The following is a 23,494-nucleotide window of genomic DNA, read 5'->3' on the forward strand; positions in this document are numbered from 1 at the left end:
TGTAGGGCTCCAGTTAGGTATATTCAGCTTTTACATGTAATTGTAAAAATGTGTTATTTGGAATAAAAAGAGTAGAAACTAGTAAGGACATGAAACCAAAAGAATCACCTGATGTTTAATCCAGAATCAATTCTTGACAATCATAAAAAGAGAAATATGAGGGAACAATGTTTTTTCTTCTGAACATTTTACATGTAGACTAATCATTCTAAATTTCCCTTAGTTGTTCATTTTTTGAAACATCCTCAAATCTATAGACACTTGTCATGAGTTTTTTTTTTTTTTTCCTATTGTGCTAAATATAATGAATGACTTAAAAGGGCCCACCGGATGACTTTAACAACGTTCCTATTCCTATTACCGGATGACTATTGTTGGGGAAAAATAGCAAGAATGGCTTTGCTTATAATGATGAAAACTATGCTTGACACAGCAGAGTTCCTGTGACTCTAGCAGGAGAAAAAAACTCAAATTGGACGTGAATGAACAGGTGGATGAATGTTCAAAATGACAAGGTAGTGTGTGAGAGGATAAATGAGCCAAGGATACAGCCATGGTGATATTTAAGACCATCTAAAAATCTGCTTCAGAGAAAAATCAGCAGTCATTGTGATGGCAAGGACATTTCAGGGTTTATGCCAACCTACTGTATTTCAATGCTGATATGCCCTTTTTCTAATGCAGGAGCTGACGTAAGGTAAATGTTACTGTTTTATAGGAGATAAATGGCAGAGAAAAAATCCACATCCACAAGAAAGACATCTGCTCCTTAGTCCTAATTCTTCTTGACATCTAAGATTTTAATTTATTTGATGGGGTCTTGCCTCATAATGAATTATAGGAAAAGGTTTTATATTCATTTATCCTGATTTGCTGTGAAAATTCCTTATTACTTTTGTTCTAATTTAATTTTCAAAATGCCCTATTCACTCTCAAAAATGCCCTATTTTGGACAGTAAATTATACCATTACCATAATTATGAACTCATCCTGGATTAATCTTGTAGGGACTTTAACCAAGATCCTTTAACATGGCTGTCTCTAGACTTCAAGAGCACTAACCATCTATCCCATCTCTGCTGACAGCATCCTTCCTAGTTATCCTGAGATGGCAACAGCTTAGGACTCAATGAGGCAATCTTGTTGACTCACAGTGATTAAAAGCATGGCCTTTTGAGGGGGAATGTCAGGGCTTAAGACTACTTTGTCATTACTCTGCTGCATAACCTTGGACAACTATGGATATCTATATATCATTTCCTTGATCTCTAAAAGGGAGTAATAACAGTGCTTGCCTTTTGAGCTCACAGTGGAGATTAAATGAGTTAACATATGTTAATCACTTAAATATGATTGATGCAGAATATTTAAATGATATCACCCTAAATTAAATCCTCTTACCCAGCTTCATCTTACTGAGACAGACTTTGCCTTTCCTTTTTCTTCACATCATCCTGAAAAAGTAATAACTTGTTGCAGGTTTTCCGTTGAAATCTATACATTGCCCGTTACTCTTTTTTCTCTCTCATATATTTACTTTTTCTAATTCAGAGTCTAATTTGTATTTGCTTATTTTTCTATGCATTTTTATTTATATCTAATATACTTCTGTGTTTCTCTAGGCTTTCCAATAATGATTGAATATCTTGTGGATGTTACCCTTAGAGATCAAAATCCTGTGTGCCTTAAAAGAACATGATAAATGTGATAGAACTCATGGAAAAGAAATATCTCTGCATTTCTAAGTTGAGTAAACAATTTTATATCCGTAATACCATATTTAAATTTGACAAAATTGTTTTGTGTTAGTAAAGAAACAGAAATAAGACTAATATGTGGAGAGTACATGTACAGGTTGAAGCTAAATAGAAGACATTTCTAAGAGTCAAAATCATCAATGATGTGCTGACCTTTTAAGTAACAAATTTCACAACATAGATATACTCAAACATATGATGGGCAAGGATAATCTTCTAGTGTGTGTGTGGAAAGGAGGGGTAGAGGGCTAGTTAGGGGATGGGTAGTTGGGCCAATTGATAATTTTTAAGTCCCTCTTTCTGTGAGATTTTTAAATCTCAAATACAAATAAATGTATTTTGGAAAATTCATTTACTAAGGAAATTTATGGCTCAGCATTTCACAGAGTGAAAAACATTATTTCAATTGAGATAGTTACCTACTTTATAAATCCATTCTGTGATTTCAGCTTCCTTGGATTGGACATTGAACTGTCTGTATTCGTTTCAAGCATAACTGTCAACTTGTGTGCTCTCCCTCTCCCTTGCTCTCCCAAGGAGGAATCTGTAAGCAGAATGGCATTGAAGGGCACAGTTCGGCTTTGATTTACATGTAGTCATTGTCTTTTCTATACATAACTTGAAAAGAATTGCTAATTATTGATAAGCTAAAGAGTAGACTAAATGATTATTTCAAATTGGAGTGGTTCAAGGGCCAAGTGTAAGGCAGAGGTGATTTATCCATGTCCTTTCATGAGTCACATGGGGTAAGCTGCTTGTCTGAAAGATATTAAGGATCAGGACTGCTTGCATTTCAGTAGGAAGCTCCACTGTGACAGTCTGAATCAAATCTATCTGCTCCCGGGATAATTTCTCAAGTCAGCTGCTCTCCTCCATATGAGTAATTGGGTCCAGGTTAAGTAAAATTAAAGTCTGGCTCTCTGTGGTAATAGGCCCCAGCTATTGCAGGCACTGTCAAGTCCGATATGTGTCTCCTTGACTCTTTTACCCTCTGCATGCTCCATGCGTGGTAAGGAATGGAAAGTGCAATTATATTTGATAAACTCAAAAGACAGAGTCTTTTTAAAAGAAAACAACTTTTCATTGTTATTCATAATTTTTGAGAGATGCCAAGAGACTTCTCAAAAGACAAAGAAATAGGATAACCTATTGACTTATTCTTAACCAATGGAGGATGTCTCATTGGACCAGGAAAGCAGGAGAAAAGAGGTATTTTGAAAAACAATCAGGCAGAACTGTTTACCAGACCGACACATGTGAGAGAAGGGCCTTTGGGGAAGACAGAGAAAGCAGCTGACACGTAGCCTCATGATGTGTGGCCTGACTGCTGCAAGTGTGTGATGGGATGGAAGGTTACTGCTGGGCCTTGCAGAACCTGCCTAGTAAGTTGTGCTGAACTGTCGTAAACAGCTAAGTACAATCAATCATCATTCTTGAAAACAATTCAGTAACTGAGATCCCAAATTAGTAATCTGTGTATGTCCAGCTCAAATCTCTCTTCTGAACCACAGTCCCATATATCAAACGGTAATTACAAATCTCCACCTGCATGCTCCACCTCAACTTTACCGTGACCAGATTTGTGCTCAACATCCTTCTTCCCACGCAGCCCACTCCATCCCAAAGCTTTCTTTTTATTCATCATTGGTGAATCCATCTAACCCCTACACCCAACCGGGAATCCTGGCCGTCCCTATTTTAGTCTTCCTCTTTACAGGCTTCTCTACTATAACCAATAAGCAATTGGGTCCTGTCAGTGCTGTTCCTGTCTCTCTCCTCACTCTCTCCTCCCATCTCTGTGGGCTCAATTCAGATCTGCAATATTGTCTCGCTGGACTATTGCAGTTCCCCTACACCTCCCACCCTCAAAAAACATGTTTCTAATTGTGAAGGTGAGTGCACTATTCCAATTCTTTGCATTCTACAATGATTCTGTTTACTCAGAGGAATGCAGTCAACACTTTTAAGAAAGACATCCTGTTTTCTTCCTGACCATACCTCTCACTCTTTCTCCCACCTTTCCTCCTGCTAAACTCCTAACAGGCATGTTCTGGGACTTCTGTATTGGAGCAAATAAGGTGTTTATAAACATGCTTTGTTCTTCCAGCCTCTGTGCTTTGATGAAATGCTCTTTCTTTTATCTTTATTGTGCATTTCTCATCCTTTAGCTTCTGTGAACTCTTCCGTAATTTTCCTAGCTTGACGCAATCTCTCTTCATACCCCTTCTATGATGCTAACCACACTTTTGTCTGGCATTTTTTTTCCTACTTGTCTATGTCTTTCCGTCAGTATGCTTTGTAAAAGGAGGAGCTATGTCTTATTCATCTATTAAGTCCTAGATCCTGGCACAGAATTTAAGATGCAGTGGAGCTTCAATAAATGACTAGGCAATTAAATTGATGAATCAATTATTATCATTTAAGCAGCTTTGAGTAAAGATTATATGTTGCTGACTTTGTTTTTGAGAGTAGAATGGAATCTGTAACCACAGTGAAAGTCGCCTCCCTCACATGCACTCTGGGGGCCAGAGAGGGATCAGGAAAGCAGCCTCCTCGGCATCCTCCTCAGCCTGTGGGAACCGGCAAGGTCCTCGCGGGAGGCAGAGGCTGAGTGGCTGGCTTTGCAATTGAAACTCAGGAAAGGAGAGAAGGCGAGGAGAAGCATTGCTGTCGTTTTTCATTAACTGATTAATGGCAAGCTTCCAAAAATGTGTTAATCCATAGAATGGTGGGCATGTTGCTTTTAGAGACAGTCCCTGGGGGATTATTAGCTGTGAACTAGATGCCAGTTCTCAGGCTACCTAGAATCAGAAGACCTGGCCCAGGGAAACTTGCAGCCTATAAAAAGGAGACTCAGATGAAAAGATGATACTGTCAGAACATTTTGAAAGAGATGGTCCCACTCCAGTCTGGATTCTGTCTTCCTGTGCTAAGGCCATTTATTAGTTTAAATAAGACTACCACTAAGAAACGTCTCAAAAGATACTGAATATATATTTTAGAAAACTTTTATCTTTTCTGTATTTCAAATTGAATGACAAAATTATGATCTATTTTTTCAAAACATAAGGGCCTTCTATATTTTATAGTAGACCAAGGTTTTTGTAAAAATGCAGAAATTAGATACCTGATCTCAGCTTTCAATATAATCTTATGTCACCAAACACCAAAATTAAGCACATATCATCAATCTATGTATCTTCACTGGTGAAGTGGTATAAAACATGAGCAAGAATGTTGGTTTGTTTCTGTTTTCTCTCTCTGTCATTTACTAATCCTGCAATCATAGAGCAGTTACTCAACTTCTCAGAGTATGTTTCCTCCCCAGGGCAGACTGAGGATTGAACTGATGAGTGGATTTGTAAGTAGCATAATCCAGTTCCTGGATTATAGTAGGAAGTCAATAAATGGGATTTCTTGTTTCGTTATTTTCAGTTTTCTTCTCTTCATTCAAGTAAATTATTGGATGACTTTCTAAGAGACGCAGGCTGGGATAGGTTAGGAGTTAAAGACAATTCAGCTATCCTCTGTTCTGCAAGAGCTCATAGTCTGTCTGATGGTGTCAACACGTGTCAACAGATACGTGGCACAAAGAGTATAGGTGTGATAGTGGAAACTCTCCAGGGTAGATCGAAGGCATAAGGGGAATGTGTGGTGTTACCCTCATTGATATTGTTTTTAAAGAAGAATATTTAGTCTACGAAGAAGAAAGGAAGGTGACCCAGGGACAGGTCAGAAGAAGGTCTCAGTCATAGTGAACTTGAGGACTATAAGCAGCTCAGTGCAAGGGTGTCCTAAAACCCAAACTCAGGCAGGGAGGGAGTGAATGGTGGGGGCCTGACCGCCAGGCCAATGTGGGTGGGCCCAGGAAGCAGAGCATTTTATTTGAGGATCCATTTTGGTAACAGTCTTTCTCCAACGCATTTTGTTTATTTAGTCATTCAAATTAAAATGTATATCTCTTATTCAGTGACTATGTTTATTTAAAATTGTGCATGCATACAATGGTAATTTACTAAGGAATTTATAGAAATCAAACAAAGTGACATTTTTAAAAAGTAGTGAAATGACCAATATTTCAATATACTTTCAATATACTTTCTAAAATCTGTTATAGTTACCGATTGTAACTAAAAGTCACAAAATACTTTATATCTCTTATTAGTATTATTATTATATCCTATCACAGCATGATTGAATCTGCCTTATTACATTTTACTATCTTGCTTTAACACTTTGTGAGGCAGCAAATTGAAGGTTTGATTCTGAGTTTGCTTTATTCCATTGATTAAAATTAGTGGCTGTCACATCTGAAGGAGAAACCTCACAATGATATGCAGCTATAAATGGAATACGTGTATGGTTGAATCTGTGAACTACCAAATTTATACCTTAAGATGCACATTACAAATTTTTGCACTTTGGTATCTTTAAAAGTGTTACATATCTTTCTCTTTACTATTTCTTAATTCAATAATATGTGGTGCTTCCAAATACATTTTGAACCTCATTCAGCAATTATGCAAATGTTTAATGAAATTTAGCTACTAAATTATCCTTATTCCAATGCTCCTTCATTGCAAACTGATTAAAATGTTTTATTTTTAAATATTTTAACAGAGAACTTAAATCTCAAATTTTTTTCTTGTTTAGGAGAATTCTAAACAAGTTAGAAAATTGTTTCAAGCTTAATCTGAAAATATTGGGATTTGTGTAGTTTTCACGTGTCATTTCTGGCAACAAAATCACATAAAATGAAAACATTTCTAAGTAACTATTTTCAAAATGCAGTTTGTTTCTCACATTTTACATCATTTGAAGATACAGATTAAGGCTGATTTTTTATTTTAAAAATATACACTAGATATCATGTGACTGGAGGTGTATAATAGCAGAAAAAACAGGGTTTTATGAAAAAAATTGTTAACTGATCTTTGTGTTCAATAACTCTTTGAAGTAATTTGTCGTGAAGAAAGCTTTGGACTTTTGCCAGGTTAAAGCAAAAATACCTGCATGACCATTTCCCATTATGTTACAACGTATTATAAAAATAGCAATATGTTTAGAAGACTTGATTTTACTGAGTTCATATTTTGTACTATATTGTGCTTTCTTGGTGCTTCAAGCTTCACTAGATGAATACTTGGCCAGATGTGGCATAGCCTGACTGGCTGTTCACTAGAATGTGTGCTATTCTATTAGTGTAAAGATTAAAATTAACTATTCAAGCCCCTATAGCAGTTTGTTAATTGCATTTATATGGCTGAGTTCTAGGCAATGAATCTGCCCAGAAGTGACCTGCTCCACTTCCAGACCTGGCCTACAGAAACCTCTTAGTCTCAGTACTCTTCTTTCTTCTTTGTCAAACACAGCAAAATTGGAAACTACCTGTGGAAAATGTGGGAGTAAAGAATTGATGGAGACCTAGTATCCTGAATCACCAAGTGGAAGAACAGCCACTGACCAGAAAAATCTTCACTGGACTGTCAAGTGAGTTAGAAGCTTATTTTGTGTTTTACCATTTCTGATAGACATAATAATGCCCCTCCCTCTTCAAATGAGGTCCGCATTCTAATCCTTGGAATCTGTGAATATGTTAGGTTATGTGACAAAGGAGAATAAAGGTTGTAGATAGAAATAAGATTGCTCAATAGCTGACCCTGAGATGTAGAGATTATCCTGGATTATCCAGTTGAACTCAGTGTAATCACAACGATTCTTATAGTGACTCACTCAGAAGTGAGTGTGTCAAAGAGATTCAAAGTGGCCCTTTCTGGCCTTGAAGATGGAAGGAGGTTACAAGCCAAAAGCGGTAGGTGAGGCCTAGAAGCTGGAAGAAACAGGAAAACAGACTTTTCCCTGGATCCTTAAGAAGGAACACAACCCTACTGACACCTTGATTTTAGCCTACTGAGATCCATTTGGGACTTCTAATCTCCAGAACTGTGAACTAACAGATTTGTGGTATTTTAAACCACCAAGTCTTTGATGATTTATCAGGGCAGCAATAGGAATTTGACAAAACCACTGACATTACACCTATTGTCAATTCCTGTACATACTATTGAATTTTTGGGTTCATTTAATAGCTTAACTAAATTAGAAAGTGATACTTTGCAGTGTGTTTGAAACATTATCTTAACAAATGGACACTGGACATTGAGGTCAAATGTTATCCTAGGTTGGGGCCCCAAAGGTCAATGTTATGCAGTGGAGGTATATTTGGTTCATCTATTGCCTAAAATAAAACAACATATAGAATATATGCCTGATAAGCCTGCAGCTTTAAGTGAAATGATTGGAAAAATCCACATTGTTAGTGTGTTTTGACTATTATTGGGTGCCCTCAGCAAGGAGTTATAAGAAAGAAAGAAGTTTAGATTAAAGTAGGTGGCTTGCCAAGCTGAGATCAAAGGAAATAGAGAGTCCAAAGATCAAGGAACTCTAAGGTAGGCAGTTTGACTGCTTCTGGAATCCTATTAGGAAGAAAGACCAAGAAGATTTTGAGGGACAAAAAAGAAAAGAACTTGATTGAAAAAACTGAACTCAAACTTGTGTCAAAGACTAGAGTAGGGGTATGTTATTTCCTTTCAAGTCTATTTTTAGATGACTATGAGGTAAATACTATTAATCTGAGAGACAGAGACTGAGACAGAGAACTCCTGACAGGAGCCAGCAAGAATGAGGATCCATTCTGTGAGAAGGGAAGGGAAGATTGGGCCGAATAGAGGTGCCAGGCCAGGAACTGAAATTCAACAACAGAAAGATGAAACTCAGAAAGATAGGGAAAGGACTTGAATTGAGATTTCTCCAAAGAAAATATATCAATGGTCAACAAGCACAAAACAGCTACTCAGCCTCATGAGTCACAGGGAAATGCAAACAAACCAGAGTGAAATAGCACTTCACCACCACCAGGTTGTCCATGCTCAAAAAACAAATACAAAACCCAAACAACAACAACTAAAACCAGAAAACATGTGTTGGTGAGAATATGGATAAATAGGAACCCATGTATACTGCTGTAAAATAGTTCAACCACCGTGGAAAACAGTTTGGTGCTTCCTCAAAAGTTAAACCAAAGTTTAAGCATATAACCAAAAGAATTGAAAACAGATGCTCAAACAAATACTTGTAAGTGAACGTTCACAGAAGCATCATTCACCATAACCAAAAGGTAGAAACAACCCAAATGTCCATCAAAAGATTAATGGATAAACAAATCATGGTATATCCACAAAATGGAATATTATTCAGATAGAAAAAGTCCTGATGCATGCTACAGCATGCATGAACCTTAAAAACACTGCTAAGTTAGAAAAGCCTGACACAAAAGGTCACATATTGTATTATTTTGTTTATACTAAATATACAGAATAGATAAATCTGTAGAAACAGAAGCAGATTGGTGGTTTCCAGGGACTCGAAGAGGGAAGAATAAGGAGTAACTGCTTAATGGATGCGGGGTTTTATTTTGGGATGATGAAAATGTTTTGGAGTTAGATAAAAGTGGTGGTTGCACAAAATTGTGAATGCAGTTAGCCCATCGAATTTTCATTTGAAATAGCTAATTTATGTTATGTGAATTTCACTTCAACCAAAAAAAGAGTCAAGTCATTTATGTATGATGTGCATACTCTGTGTGTTATGTTATAATTTTAAAAGGTATAAAATCTATCTTATTCTTGGGAAAAAATAAAACAATCAAAGCACTAGCTAAAATAATTGTAATGAGTATAAGTGATTATTGACCAAAAAATTACAAAAATAAGAAACAAATGAGAAATATCAAAACAAAGACATTTAAAACATTCATGTATTTATTTTACAAAATTCTGTGAAAAGAAATTAGAAAACTTAGATGACATAAAGATTTTCCTAAATGGCCTAATGGTAGGAAAATGTGAAAACTTACATTTCACCACTGCTAAAAAAACATGATTCATTTAATTTGCACCCAATAGAGATAGAAAACTTAAATATCAAGATAAGAACAAAAATTAAGACATAAACAAGAGCAAAGATATTAAGTCAGTTATGGAAAAAGAAATGCAAGTTGTCACTGGAGGATAATCGTAATTGGCAGAATCTGCCTCTGCTGGCTTGGGCTGTATTCTCCTTCCCCTTATTTCCATACAAAATTCTGTCACTGACATCATAATGTTTACTTGCTTTCATATTAGGTACCATTTGTATTTGTAATAAAACTCAGTTTTCAGATGTAGACTTCTTGGCATTTATATTTTCAGATCTTATCCCAGGTTGCAACAGAGATTACATGTGGGAAAACTAAAATATGGTGAAATTTAATCAATACAGTTGCTATAAGTGTACATTGATGTATCAAGGGTCCATGGGATCATAAGCATTATACCTGTCCCAAGTGCAGACATCCTTTTATGGAGGAGACAATTAAAATCATTCTGAATTGGTGAATTTACGTTGATGAGAAGTGGATGAAAGATGAAGAAAGTTTGAAAAAGTTTGCAACAAACAATTTAGAGGGAATGGCATCATGATATCAGAACTGTTTTCTAATGTTTGGTAAAGCAAACTATGTCTGTTTGTTCTACCTTGGGGTCCAGTGGTGGGGTGAGTGAGCTGAGGACTAAGATATCTTAATTTTGTTTTGGAATATGGAGCTTATAGGTAAACTTGATTGACTGCCCGGATTTAGGTGGTAAGGGAAAAGCAGAAGATATTCCCCCACAGAAAATTACAATAGGCAATTTGGAATGAGCAGAAAATAAAGTGTAGAGATTTATACTGTATAATCCCAAGATAGAAAGTTCAGCAAATTGCCAATGGAAGGTGTGTACCCAATTGAAAGAATTATTAAGATGACATAATTACTGATGAGCATCCATTTGGATCATGCTGGATGATTTAAGTGTATTATCTCACACACCTGCCCAGGAAAAAGCTAGGCCATCATAGTATATAATCACATTGTAATATAAGCATTTGTTTGCAAGAATCATATCTTCATGCTTTTCCCACACTCCTAATCAGTTATGTAAACGTCTGTTGAATCTGGAATATTTCAGAGAAAAGAATTAAGAAACTGGAATTTAGGAAGAGAGAAATAAGATATAATGGGAAAACGTGTATGGAATAAAAAATCTTTAAAGTGTAACTAATCTTGTGAGTTGCCCAGCTTCATGGTTAAGGGAGAAATCAACTGGGATGGAGCAGAGGGCTGGAAACACAGCTGCTGCCTACCTCTTCCTGATATGTTTAACGGGCTCCGGAATAATGTGGTTTACGTAGAGTTATAGTCTTAAAATCCAATAGCACACGGGGAGGTTAAACAGAGATTATCCAGGCCATGAGGTTATTCTGTCTTTGGAATTAATCACGAGTGTAGAAAAACGGAAAAGAGTGAGCAGGGTGACTGTTTGAACCAGAAGAGTTGCTGGCTTTTACAGCTATGGGTGGGAATATTTCAGTGTGAAGTATTTGTTCATTGCATCCCTAATGGTTCCTCTAGCTAAATTTCTTAGAGACCAGCTAGGAAAAACCCATTAGCAACTGGCACCATAGAATTACTAGCAAATTATCACTAGCCTGCTACCGGTCAGGGAAGCTATGAGAATCCAGTCCAAGCAAGTAATAGAAAGGAACAACTCAGAACAAAATCTTAAATGATTTCAAAGAATTGCTCCAGGTTTCCAGATTCCTGGTCCCCACAGCCAGGGAAAATTGTCTATTTGTATTTGAGGTCTGATCCTTCTGCTTTACTTTCAGGAAACAACAACAAAAAAGCTCTGCATCAAGCTCATGGTTCTTGGCAGAGGTGGGGCAGGGGTAATCGGACGAGGGAAAACAAATTCTATTTGATTTGGGGAGGTTTTAAGACTTAAAATATAAATAATGTCATTTGTTATGCTCTGTAAATTTCTAACTCTTCACAGGAAAATTTCCACTGCATCATTTTTGTTTAGGCATCAAAGGGAAACTGCTCTGAGATGCTGAGTCTACCAGGATTTTGTTTGAAATTGCCACAGAAGTTGATCTTAGACCCGTGAAGACTTGTTAGTTTCCCCACTCTCTATTTCTCTGCCCTCATTCGTCTCTGCCCACATTGTCTTTGAGGGCCCATCTCCTTCTCCCTCTTTTGCATGGGGCCATCTGGAATCTTTATATTACTGTAAACAAATTGTTCTACATCACTGATTCATCAGAGCATCCCTCTCAGAGAGCCATTCAGCCTGGGGAATACGGAGGGGCTAGAGTTACAATAATTTATGCTCTGGCTCCAGAACCCACCCCACATGGTGTCTCCCCTCATCCTCCCAGCCTTCCTGCACCTGAAATTAGCATCACATGAGCTGTTGCTCTTGTGACTGTCCTCGAGGTAGATAAATGGTTGAGAGCCACTACTCTAACTCTTCAAACTCTTCACAGAAGACTCACTTTACTTTGTCTTAATGAAAACATAATCCCTTCTCTCCCCTTCAGAGACACTTAATTCCCAAAGGCCCCTGATGGTAGGCTGCTTGTTATCCAAAGCCCCAGAAATCAAAAAATGCTGTTTGAGAGGTGAGCTTTCTTCTACTTTCCTGAGCGCTTCTCCCAAGCTGTTATTATTTCATAGCCAAGAGGTGAAACACGTGTGTTTTGTGGTTGCCATCATCCATATATACTACTCCACTAACAATGGCAGCCTGCATTTATTGAAGACATTGCTACCTAAAGTCACATTTTTAGCCATGCCAAGTCCAGAGTCATCATTTGTTACTTCCATGCCCAAGGTGATAACCGTCTATCCACCTCAGCTTTACAGACTCTTGAATTGCCCATTTCAACCCCTCTGACTCTTTCTCACTGTTGTCCAGAGCTAGATTATGTCACATAGCTGGATTTGTGGTGCTAATGGCCTCATTGCAGAAATCTTTAACTGCCTAATTTAACTTGCTCTTCACAACCCACTGAGCTCCCTCTTCTCTCTCTCATTCCTAGTTCTTTTCTTCAGCTTTCTGAGACCTCCAGACATTTGATTTTCTTATTTCTCCCAACCTGTCAATTCCACTTGAACTTCATTTCTGGCTCTGGCATGTAGATTTAAAGATGAACAACCAAGAGAGTGACTGATCTGTAAATCAAGTCAAGAGGAACAAGTTTAGGATCTATGAAAAGGCACAAGGGACCACAGTAAATGTCTTTCCCATCTGAAGCAGTATTATGCAGTAAAGAGGTTAATATGGTTCCATAAAAGCCCCCTCCAGAGTGGTCCTTAATCATAGTTGAGAAATTTGTGTGCACAAACTGTCATAAAGTAAAGCAGAAACAATGTTATATATTATCACTTTCATGAAGATAAATTTGTTTATCTGCTTATTTGATCATTTGTTTTGATCACTGAAGCATCCTTATCACCTAGAATACTACCTGGCCCATAGAAGGCATTAAATGAATACCTGCTAAGAAAGGGATGGATCAATTAATGGATGAGCATGGTTTCTGAAAGAGAAAAACAAGCTATTGTGCCAGGAATTGTGCATACACCACTGATGATTTTAATGAAATAGCACAAGAGAACAACCATGACAAGTGCGCTGCACATGTGATATATGTTGAAGCAGAAAATAAATTAGAGGAGCTGCTCCCATGGACAGAACTAGGACTAAAAGCTGGGAATGTATGGAGACAAGTTTTACTTTGATATAAAGAAGAGCATTCTAACCATGAAAAATCTTTTTTGATACAGAGAAAAAGGAATTGGTCTAGATGGCAGAGAATCATCAAATGCATTAATTTTCATAATAACTAGGTACCAGGTCTTTAGGATACAGAGACTTTACCCCCAGCCATTTTTACTTCCAGAAAGTTGTCCCTCAAGCTGCAAAGGTGCTAAAATGCTGTGAGGAGTCAGCTGGCCCATGAGCTGCCAGCATTCGAGGCTGTGCGTGTGCTTGGTGGAGTCGATGTCAGGGTAATACAGATCCGCCTTCCTTCCCCAGACATTCACATTTTGAATCAAACTTCTGTCTTATCTATCATCTTAATGGACTTATTTGACAAAAACATAAGAAGTAAGGCAGAACCCAAGCAACTTTTTTTTTTTTAAGATTTTATTTTTTCCTTTTTCTCCCCAAAGACCCCCTGGTACATAGTTGTGTATTCTTCGTTGTGGGTTCTTCTAGTTGTGGCATGTGGGACGCTGCCTCAGCGTGGTCTGATGAGCAGTGCCATGTCTGCGCCCAGGATTCGAACTAACGAAACACTGGGCCGCCTGCAGCGGAGCGCGCGAACTTAACCACTCGGCCACGGGGCCAGCCCCCCCAAGCAACTTTTTTGATATCAGAGGAAGGTGAAGTACGGGACCCATCCCCAACTTGACAAGAATGAGTTTCAGGAGGGAGCCATAGTGAGAAAGCTCAAGTTTTCAGAAGCAGCTTTGAAAGAGTTTGGAAGCTGGAAGTGATCAAGGAAGAAATCTACCAAAGATGGAGAAGAGAGAAAATTGTCATGTATGAATTTTCCTGGGTCCTACTCAGCAGAAAATCATTGTGTCCTTCCTACAGCAAGGCATTTCACAAGTTGAAAGAGATCGTCAGTTCACTCAATTTGTACTCTGAAATTATAAACGAGCGTATTCAGGCATCAAAAACTTAAATACATCTCTAAAGTTTACCTGATAATTATATAAAACCCAGGTCATTTGATACATTTGTTCAATATTTTACACTGTTTTTGTATATAAGGCAGTCAGTTTCCAGTTACATGCTATCAACATTTGAGTTGCCTAGGATAAATTTCATTAAAATAGTGAGTAGCAATATTTTTTCTAGTTTTATTGAGATATAATGGACATATTGTATTAGTTTTAGGAGTACAACATAATGATTTGATATATGTGTATATGGCAAAATGATTATGACAATAAGTTTAGTTAACATCCATCACCTCACACAGTTACAAATTTTTTCGTTGCAATGAGAACTTTTGAGATCTGCTCTCTTAGCAACTTTCAAATGTACAATACAGTCTTGTTAACTATAGTCACTCTGCTGTACATTACATCCCCAGAACTTATTTATCTTATAACTTGAAGTTTGTACCTTTCGATCACCTTCACCCATTTCACCCACCCCCAACTCTCCACCTTTGGCAACCGCCAATTTGTTCTCTGTTTCTGTAAGTTTGTTATTTTGGGTTGCACACGTAAGTGAGATCATACAGTATTTGTCTTTCTCTGTCTGACTTATTTCACTTAGTATAATGTCCTTAAAGTCCATCCACGTCATTGCAAATAGCAAGATTTCCTTCTTTTCAATGGCTGAGTAATATTCCATTGTGTACATATATCACATATTTTATTTATTCTTCCATCATTGGGCATTTAAGTTGTTTCCATGTCTGGGCTATTGTAAATAATGCTACAATGAACATGAGAGTGCAGGTGTCTTTTTGAGTTAGTGATTTCATTTTTGTTGGCTATATGCCCAGAAGTGTAAATACTGTATAATATGTAGTTATATTTTTAATTTATTGAGGAACCTCTACACTGTTTTCCATAGTAGCTGTACCAATTTACATTCCCACCAACAGTGTACAAAAGTTCCCTTTTCTCCTCATCCTTGCCAACACTTATTATATCTTGTCTTTTCAATAATAGCCATTCTAAAAGGTAAAGTAGTGATATTACTATTTAGATTCTAAGAGATAAGTATTTTGGATGCCTAATCTACCCCTTTTGAAATTCATGATTCCTATAACTCCCAGACTCTGTATATATTGAAGAAAAAGAAACACTTCTTTATATAAAAGTAGGAAAATTTTAAAGGTTAATGGCAACTCTTAACCCTGGAGTAATGTGGAACAACTGGTACCAATTGTAGGCTTACCATTGTCAAAATCCAGGCTATTTTCTGAAGCCATCTGTGAAATAGCCTTGCCTTGGCATTGATTGAACATCTCCAAGTATGCATAACACTTTGCTTGGTGATTTGGGTGTTTTATATCACTTGATTCTCATGTCAAGTCTATAAGGTAGGTGTTACCCTCATATTTCAAATGAAATGCCCAGTGTCACACACAGACAGGTGCAAGGATTAGAACTTTATCTGATGCTATTCACTGTTCTCTATTGTGACATTTCTGTGGTGATTTGTACTCTTCATTTGTGAATCATGATAGGATCCTCCATCCCTGGGTGCCTGCCCATGAGCCTCCCATGGGTCTGAGTGGTGCAGCCACAGAAGTTTTCCACGTGTTTGCTACTAACCGCAGACCAGGAAAGGCCAGCCCCATTTGGAAAGGCAGTTTGGGATCTTTGCATTCAGCCTTGCTTCAAATTGTCTGGTTCTTTTCTCGTGAAGAAAGAAGAGAGGTGCTGCAGGTCAAGTGTTTTACTTTAAATACTCAAAGGGGGAGGCATGAAAAAGAGTGAGAACTCTGGTATTCTGAGATCAGGTGATGCCTGTAGTGGGGGTAATTTGACACTCATCTTTTTTCCTTTATTTTACTTACTATTCTTGGCTTACTATAAAGTATACAACTCAGGAACAGCCAGATGAAGAGATGCAGAGGGCAAGGGGTGGGTGGGGATCTCCATGGAGTTTCCCTGCCCTTCTAAGGCTCACCACCCTTCTAGCACCTCCATGTATTCCCCAACACAGAAGCTCTCTGTAGTCCGTCCTTCAGGGTTTTTATGGAGATTCCATTACACAGGCATGACTGATCGAATCATTGGCCATTAGTGATTCAGTGGTCAATGATTTGGGGCAATGATGAGGGTCTGGACTCAATCTCCAGAGCTTCCCCCTCCCTGGAGGTTGGGGATGATGGGGCTGAAAGTTCCACCCCTCTCACCATGCCTTGGTCAGCCAGCCCTAATCCTGACCCCATCTATTTTCCCCCAGCAACCAGTCATCTTATTAACACACAAGACACAATCACCTGGGACATTCCAAGTGTCTTAGAAACTCTTGTGTCAGGACACTCATCTTAAATTCCCTCTCCCATGTTCTCCCCCCTCCTCCCTCCCTCTTCCTCTCTCTGGCACTTCTCTTTTTCTACTGGTCTACACTCGGTCCCTGACTCTTCTAGGCATCCCTCTTACTCTCCATTCTCATTCTCATTGTCTCTGAATTGCCTTTGCATTTACCTTCATTATAGACATCACATCCTGCCCTGGCAGACGCATTTTGTGGAAGGCTGGAATCAGCTCAGGATCAGGCCTCTCCACAGGCACAGAATCTTTAGCATTCCAGTTTCCTGCTTCAAACTCATCTCTGAATGTTAAGTATGGCTTGAACTTCCCCCCTCTTTCAAAAATGTTGTTTCTTCCAAATGCGCATAAGCGCTTCTAACCAGTCTCAGTATGTTTTGATTTGCCAGCTGTTTCTTCCTGGCACTCATCTCAGGCTTCAGCCATCTGCTTTCCAAGTAGAAAAAGGGAACATAAAAATACGCTTTTCCTCCAGGAACACACATACTTTGACTCTATTTCTAACCTTGCCCTCAAAACTGGTCACTATGGGATGCAGAGCGTGTCTTTACATAGCCTCTTCAAAATGGCAAAACATAATGGCAACCAGTTCCCACAAGAAAAAAATAAATTACAAGGAAGACATCCTCTAGAGCAGCGATGGGGGAGAGCAAGAAAGAACTGAACAGTCATTAGCTGCATGGCAAGAACTGGGAGTGAGGAGCCAGATTTGGCATTACTTCCTTCATGCTCTGGGGTTCTGACTTAGGCTGTGGGGAAGGATGAGAGGAGAAGATTTCTAAGCTCCTTTCAGGCCTCAGAAGGCTGTACAGGAAGGACCATGGATCACAAAGATCTAGACCTAAATCTTAAATTCTGTGATTTTATCTTTCTTATTATTGTTTACTTCAACTATAAGAGAAAGCAATGCTTTTGTGAAACTCCTAAATGAGAATTCAAGGAGAAAATATTTACTTAATATTTGGCTGTGATATGAGACATTCTGTTAGGTCTGTGGGTTCTGGAAAGGCAAATTTCTCAACTCAGAAAGAATGTTCAGACAAGATTTTTAATGTTATGAAATATTCAAGTGTTCTTAACATGGATATCGGGTGAATCCTTCAGTTTATAGGAAATGCACGATCTCTTTGGGAAGCATTGAGTCCTTTCTTCCACTGATGTTCAGAGATGTACTTACCTGATGGGTGTTCAGGTATCCAGCTCAGATGAGTGAATCTACTGCAAAATACATCCTGGAGATGACAAGGAACACCTTCTGCTCTAGTCTGGCCCAAGGACAACGAAGGGCCCTGTGTTCTTGATGGCCCAGATCTGCCTTTTCCTGGCTGTGCCTTTCCATCTCCCTTCTAGATCATACTCTAGGACCTGATACACTGGAGTTTCCCCCACAAGAGGCCTGAGCTCTCTTCTAGGGCTTGTGCAGTGGGCAAACTGTGATGAGTGTGAGCATTCTTCTCCCAGGAGGTGTGGGTGTGGATGGAGCTTGGCCTGGAAGTCTAGTGTGTCCAAACAGGGGAATGCAACACGCTGCATGGAACAGGAAAGGGCCAAAGTGAAAAACAGGGTGTGGGCTGGGTTCCTTCACTTGTGGGTACAAGTGGGTACAGCTCACTTGGGAACTCACAGATGCTAGGGGAGAGGGTGTCATGGTCCAGGCATCATCATCCCCAAATGCTCCATTTTCCTAACTAAAACTGATTTTTCTGGTTTCCCTTCAGTCCATTCTGTCTATAAAAGCCAGAATAATTGTTTGTAAGAAAAATCAAATCAGGGGCCACCCAGTGACATAGGAGTTAATTCCGCACGCTCCGCTTGGGCAGCCCCAGGTTTGCAGGTTATCAAGCCAAGCTGTGGCCGGTGTCCCACATACAAAGTAGAGGAAGATGGGCACAGGTGATAGCTCAGGGCTAATCTTCCTCAAAAAAAACACCAAATCAAATCATCCCCTACCTTGGAATCCTTCAGTGATTTCTCTGCAGTGAGAAGGAAATCCTTACCACGTCTGCACAGCCTGCCCATCTGTCTCACCTCAATCCTTCTGACTTTGGCCTCATCCCTCTGACCCAGCCTCCCTGCCCTCCTCTTGTCCACCAAGGCAGAAATCTCGCTCCTCTCTCTGGACTTCGCACCTATGGTTCCTCTGCTCTCACCCCATCTGCTTGTTTATACAGCATTTGATTCCAATCTTTTAGGTAACCTCCTCACATAAAATTTCTACTCTCCTCCCAAGCCTTCCTCAATCCCTCTTCTTACGGTATTCATGTTTTAGAAAACTTTTTAAAAATTATGCTATTTTTATGTTTATATGTTTGTCTCTGGTTCCCCCTTTTATAGCTGAGCAGTGACTTTCAGAGGCTTGTCAACCATCCTGTCCCCACCATCTATAACTGTGTCTGGCTCACACGGCGTCACCTGAATGAATGTTCTGAGGGACATTAGACCTGAGAGAGACAAAATTAGGATTTCACGGGAATAATTCAGGGGCAGCCTGGATGTCAGAGGAATGGAGCGAAGGTTCTGCATTCCACTTCAGGTAATTCTTGCCCCTTCCACCAACTTCCACCACCAACAGCATATTCACCCCAGAGCAATCTGGGGAGGAGCAGACTGTGGTATACAGGCAACACCCAGTAATGCTCAGCTGTTACCCTTTGCACAGTCACATAAGAGTGGTCTGGGGCCAGGAACTGTTCCTTGTAAGGCAGGGAGCCATGCAGAGGAAACTGCATGGAAGATCCCCACGGGCAGCACAGGTTTGCTTCTCTGGGGAAGCTGACAATGGCATGGAGAGACATGGGTGAGCTGTGAAGAGAAATCAGGCTAAAGGAGCAGAGGAATGTGGGCATTGCACTATTTTATGTGATACAAAGCTTTGTCCGTCTCTCCTTTTCTTTTTTTTTGAATTTAAGACTTTATTTTTTAGAACAGTTTTAGGTTTACAACAAAATTGAGAGGAAGGTGCAGATTTGCTATATATAGTTTGTCCCCACACATGAGTAGCCTCTCTCATTATCAACATCAATCACCAGAACAGTGTAAATTTTACCAATGATGAGTCTATATCGATGCATCATAATCACCCAAAGTCCACAGTTTACCTTAGAGTTCACTTTAGGTGTTGGCCATTTTATGGGTTTGAACAAAAGTATAATGACATGTATCCATTATTATAATATCATTCACAGTAATTTCTTTGCCCTAAAAATCCTTTCTGCTCTGCTTATTTATCCCCGTCTCCCACTCTCCCGCTCCTGCTATCACTGATCCTTTTCGATGTCTCCATAGTTTTGCCTTTTCCAGAGTGTCATGTAGTTGGAATCATATAGTATGTAGCCTTTTCAGATTGGCTTCTTTCATTTAGTAATCTGCAGTTAAGATTCTTCTATGTCTTTTCATGGCGTGATAGCTTGTTTCTTAGTGCTAAATAGCATTCAATTGTCTGGACATACCACAGTTTATCCACTCACCAACTGAAAGACATCTTAGATGCTTCTAAGTTTTGACAGTAATGAATAAATCTGCTATAAGCATCCCTGTGTAGCTTTTTGTGTGAACGTAAGTTTTCAACTCCTTTGTATAAATACCAAGAAATATGATTGCTAGGTCACATGGCAGGAGTAGGATTAGTTTTGTAAGAAATCATCAAATTGTCTTCCAAAGTGGCTGTATCATTTTGCATTCCCACCAGCAATGAATGAGAGGTCCTGTTGTTCCAAATTCTTGCCAATGTTTGGTGGTGTTGGTGTTCCAGGTTTTGGCCATTCTAATAGGTATATCATGGTTTCTCATTATTCTTTTAATTTGTGACATATAACGTGGAGGATCTTTTCATGTTTATTTGTCTCTGTATATCTTTTTTGGTGAAATGAATTATGTTAAGTTCTTTGGCCCATTTTTGTAATTGAGGTTTTTTTTTTTTTTTTTGAGAAAGATTAGCCCTGAGCTAGCATCTGCTGCCAATTCTCTTTTTGCTGAGGAAGACTGGCCCTGAGCTGACATCCGTGCCCATCTTCTTCTACTTTATATATGTGGGACACCTAGCACAGCATGGCTTGCCAAGCAGTGCCATGTCTGTACCTGGGATCCAAACCAGCGAGCCCCGGGCCGCAGAAGCGGAAGGTGCGCATTTAACCGCTACACCACTAGGCCGGCCCTTAAGGGTTTTTTTAATTGTTGCATTATAAGTGTTTTTATCTATTTCGACTAACATTTCTGTATCAGATATGTCTTTTGCAAATATTTTCTCCTAGTCTGTGACTTGTCTTTTAATTCTCTTGATATTGTCTTTCACAGAGCAGAAGTTTTCAGTTTTAATGAAGTCCAATTCATCAACTGTTTCTTTCATGGATCATGTCTTTGGTCTTGTATCTAAAAAGGCATCACCGTTCTCCCTGAAAACACCTACAAGTAAAATTTCCATCCTGAGGAATATCCCCAAAGCCCACATCAATCATCCTGGAAAGTTTTAGCAATATCCGGAAATGGGGTTCTGGAAAATATTTGCACCTAACTATAGTCATGGGTGGAGGGTGACATTTGGAAAGTTAATATAAATGGATCATATTTATAATCCCGTGCAAATGAATCCTGGAATATATTGATCACTTCTGTAAATATTTTTGTCTGATTAAAACATGGTCTGCATGGATGTAACCATGACAACTTACAGTTGATAGAGTCAGTCTATCTGGCCCCCATGTGACTTCTATTGCATGGATGGAAGACTCAGTGTCCCTAATAAATGCAGAATGTTTCCTTTCTCTACTAAATTAGAAATTTCTCAATGTCTTCTCAGACACTGAGGTGTTCCCTGAAGGTTGGACATAATTCTGGAGTTCTCCAGGGCTTATAAGTAGAGGTTTGGCCAAGTCCCAGAATAAATACAACCAGTTTATGGACTAAAAGTCCTCAAGAGACTAGGGGGCAATCCACACTGGTGGTCTTTGGGCTGTTAAGTGAGGAGATTAGGTCTTCATATGTTTCATGCACACATACCCAAAATCTATTGTTGTCTCTAACCCATGGTTGCTAACCACATTCCAGCTCTGTTGTTTGAGCCACTGCTCCCCTCCTTCCAATCTGTATGAACCAATGTTGTCTATGAATTTCAGAAAATGAACACTGCCACCCTAACCTCTCTTCTATAGAATTAGATGGAAGAATGTAATTGAACATCAAAATGAAGCAACAGTATGAAAAGTGGGTAGTGCAGGCTTTGCTGGGGTTTGCAATTTAGCTCAATCTGCTCTAGAGGGAACACCCGGCATGTAAGTTCTTCTTCAGGGAATGCAAGACAGCCCCTCCAACCTTATCTTAATGAAGGGAATGTTTAGACTGGTTTTCTGGATACCTGGAACATCTCTACCTCCTGATGCTCGAATATCAGCTTTAGGATTCATAGTTGAGGGGCATGTGGTACTATTGCTTCAAGCACTCAGAAAAACCTGTGTGCTCCTTACAGAAGACCTGCAACTCTGTTCAAGGGCCAATGATAAGCTCCACTTGACAAGCAAGCCTGAAACGTAGTGAGATTCAATAAACACTCATTTCCTTTTCCCCTAGTTTTTATCATCTTTGCATCATAAGAAGGAAGCTGAACTCATGCATGTAAAAATACAAATACATCAGAAGTTTCTACCCAGATCTTCTCTATGCCTATTATGGACTGATTTATTGATTTCATTGCAATGAAATTACTTTTATTCCAGCTTAACTGTGAACTACAGGAGTTGGAATAATTGCTTTGTCATCAGTAATTCATTTTCATTCTTGGGTATTTAAAGTTTGAGTTAAAGTAGAACAGTAACTCTCACTGAAACCATGCTTTATAAGAAGATTAATTCCACATATTCTAAAATTCACCAGGCAAAATCATGCAGTACTTAATTCCTGAAGCACTTGAATGCTATTTATGAGAAAAAGAGGAAAATAAGTCAGGAACATTACCCTTGATTTCAAAGGCATCTGCAAAAGCTCTGGATGTGCTGCTTCCTTTAAGCCAGCAAATGCTGGAAGCTGCAGGGAGAGGTGGTGGTGAGAAGGTGGGCCCCAGCCTCAGACTCTGCAAACCTGAAGTTTCCCACTTTCCTTTTCCAGAATGAAACCTGCTTCCTGGCTAAGGAAGCCCTCTCAGGTGAATCCATCTTCTCCAAAAGTTGCTCTAGGACTGACAAGATGGCTTTATTTCCACCTAAAAATGTTGTTTATTTTAATCACTGTAGATAATTATTCCCCATCACTCTTGACTTATTTTCCTCTTATCCATCTAAATCTCCATAATCTGTGCAGGAATTTTATCATGAAAATAAGTTCTATAATGACATACTTTATGCTTGTAACATTAATAATCTGACAGCAAAAGACAGGATCAAATTAATACCTGTAATGAATCAGTTTACTGTGGGTGATTAATAGGGGGTTTGAAACTCAAATATCTAAAATGTGACATTTGAAATCATATCATTTTATTCTTTGAGAAAGATTAGCTGCAATAACTTAGTATGTTTATTATTAGATAACAAGTCAATTATCTAGGTGAATTTAAGGCCTCGTTCATTCTTCTGTTACATGATATGCATTGTGATATATTGGAAATCATCATTGAGACATCTATGCAGCTTAAGGCTGCAGGGGCTTGGGACGTCAGTAGGCTGTGAGTGAATGTAACAGTACAAAGACTCTCCAGGCTAGTCTGTCCTATTTTAGAATTTTTAATTCAAACTTTCCCTTTCTCAACTCCAGGTCTGCTGTAGGGCAGGTTAGGGGTCAGGAGCTGTGGTCT

This window comes from Equus quagga, chromosome 8, assembly GCF_021613505.1.
Source record: "Equus quagga isolate Etosha38 chromosome 8, UCLA_HA_Equagga_1.0, whole genome shotgun sequence".
Lineage (NCBI taxonomy): Eukaryota > Metazoa > Chordata > Mammalia > Perissodactyla > Equidae > Equus > Equus quagga.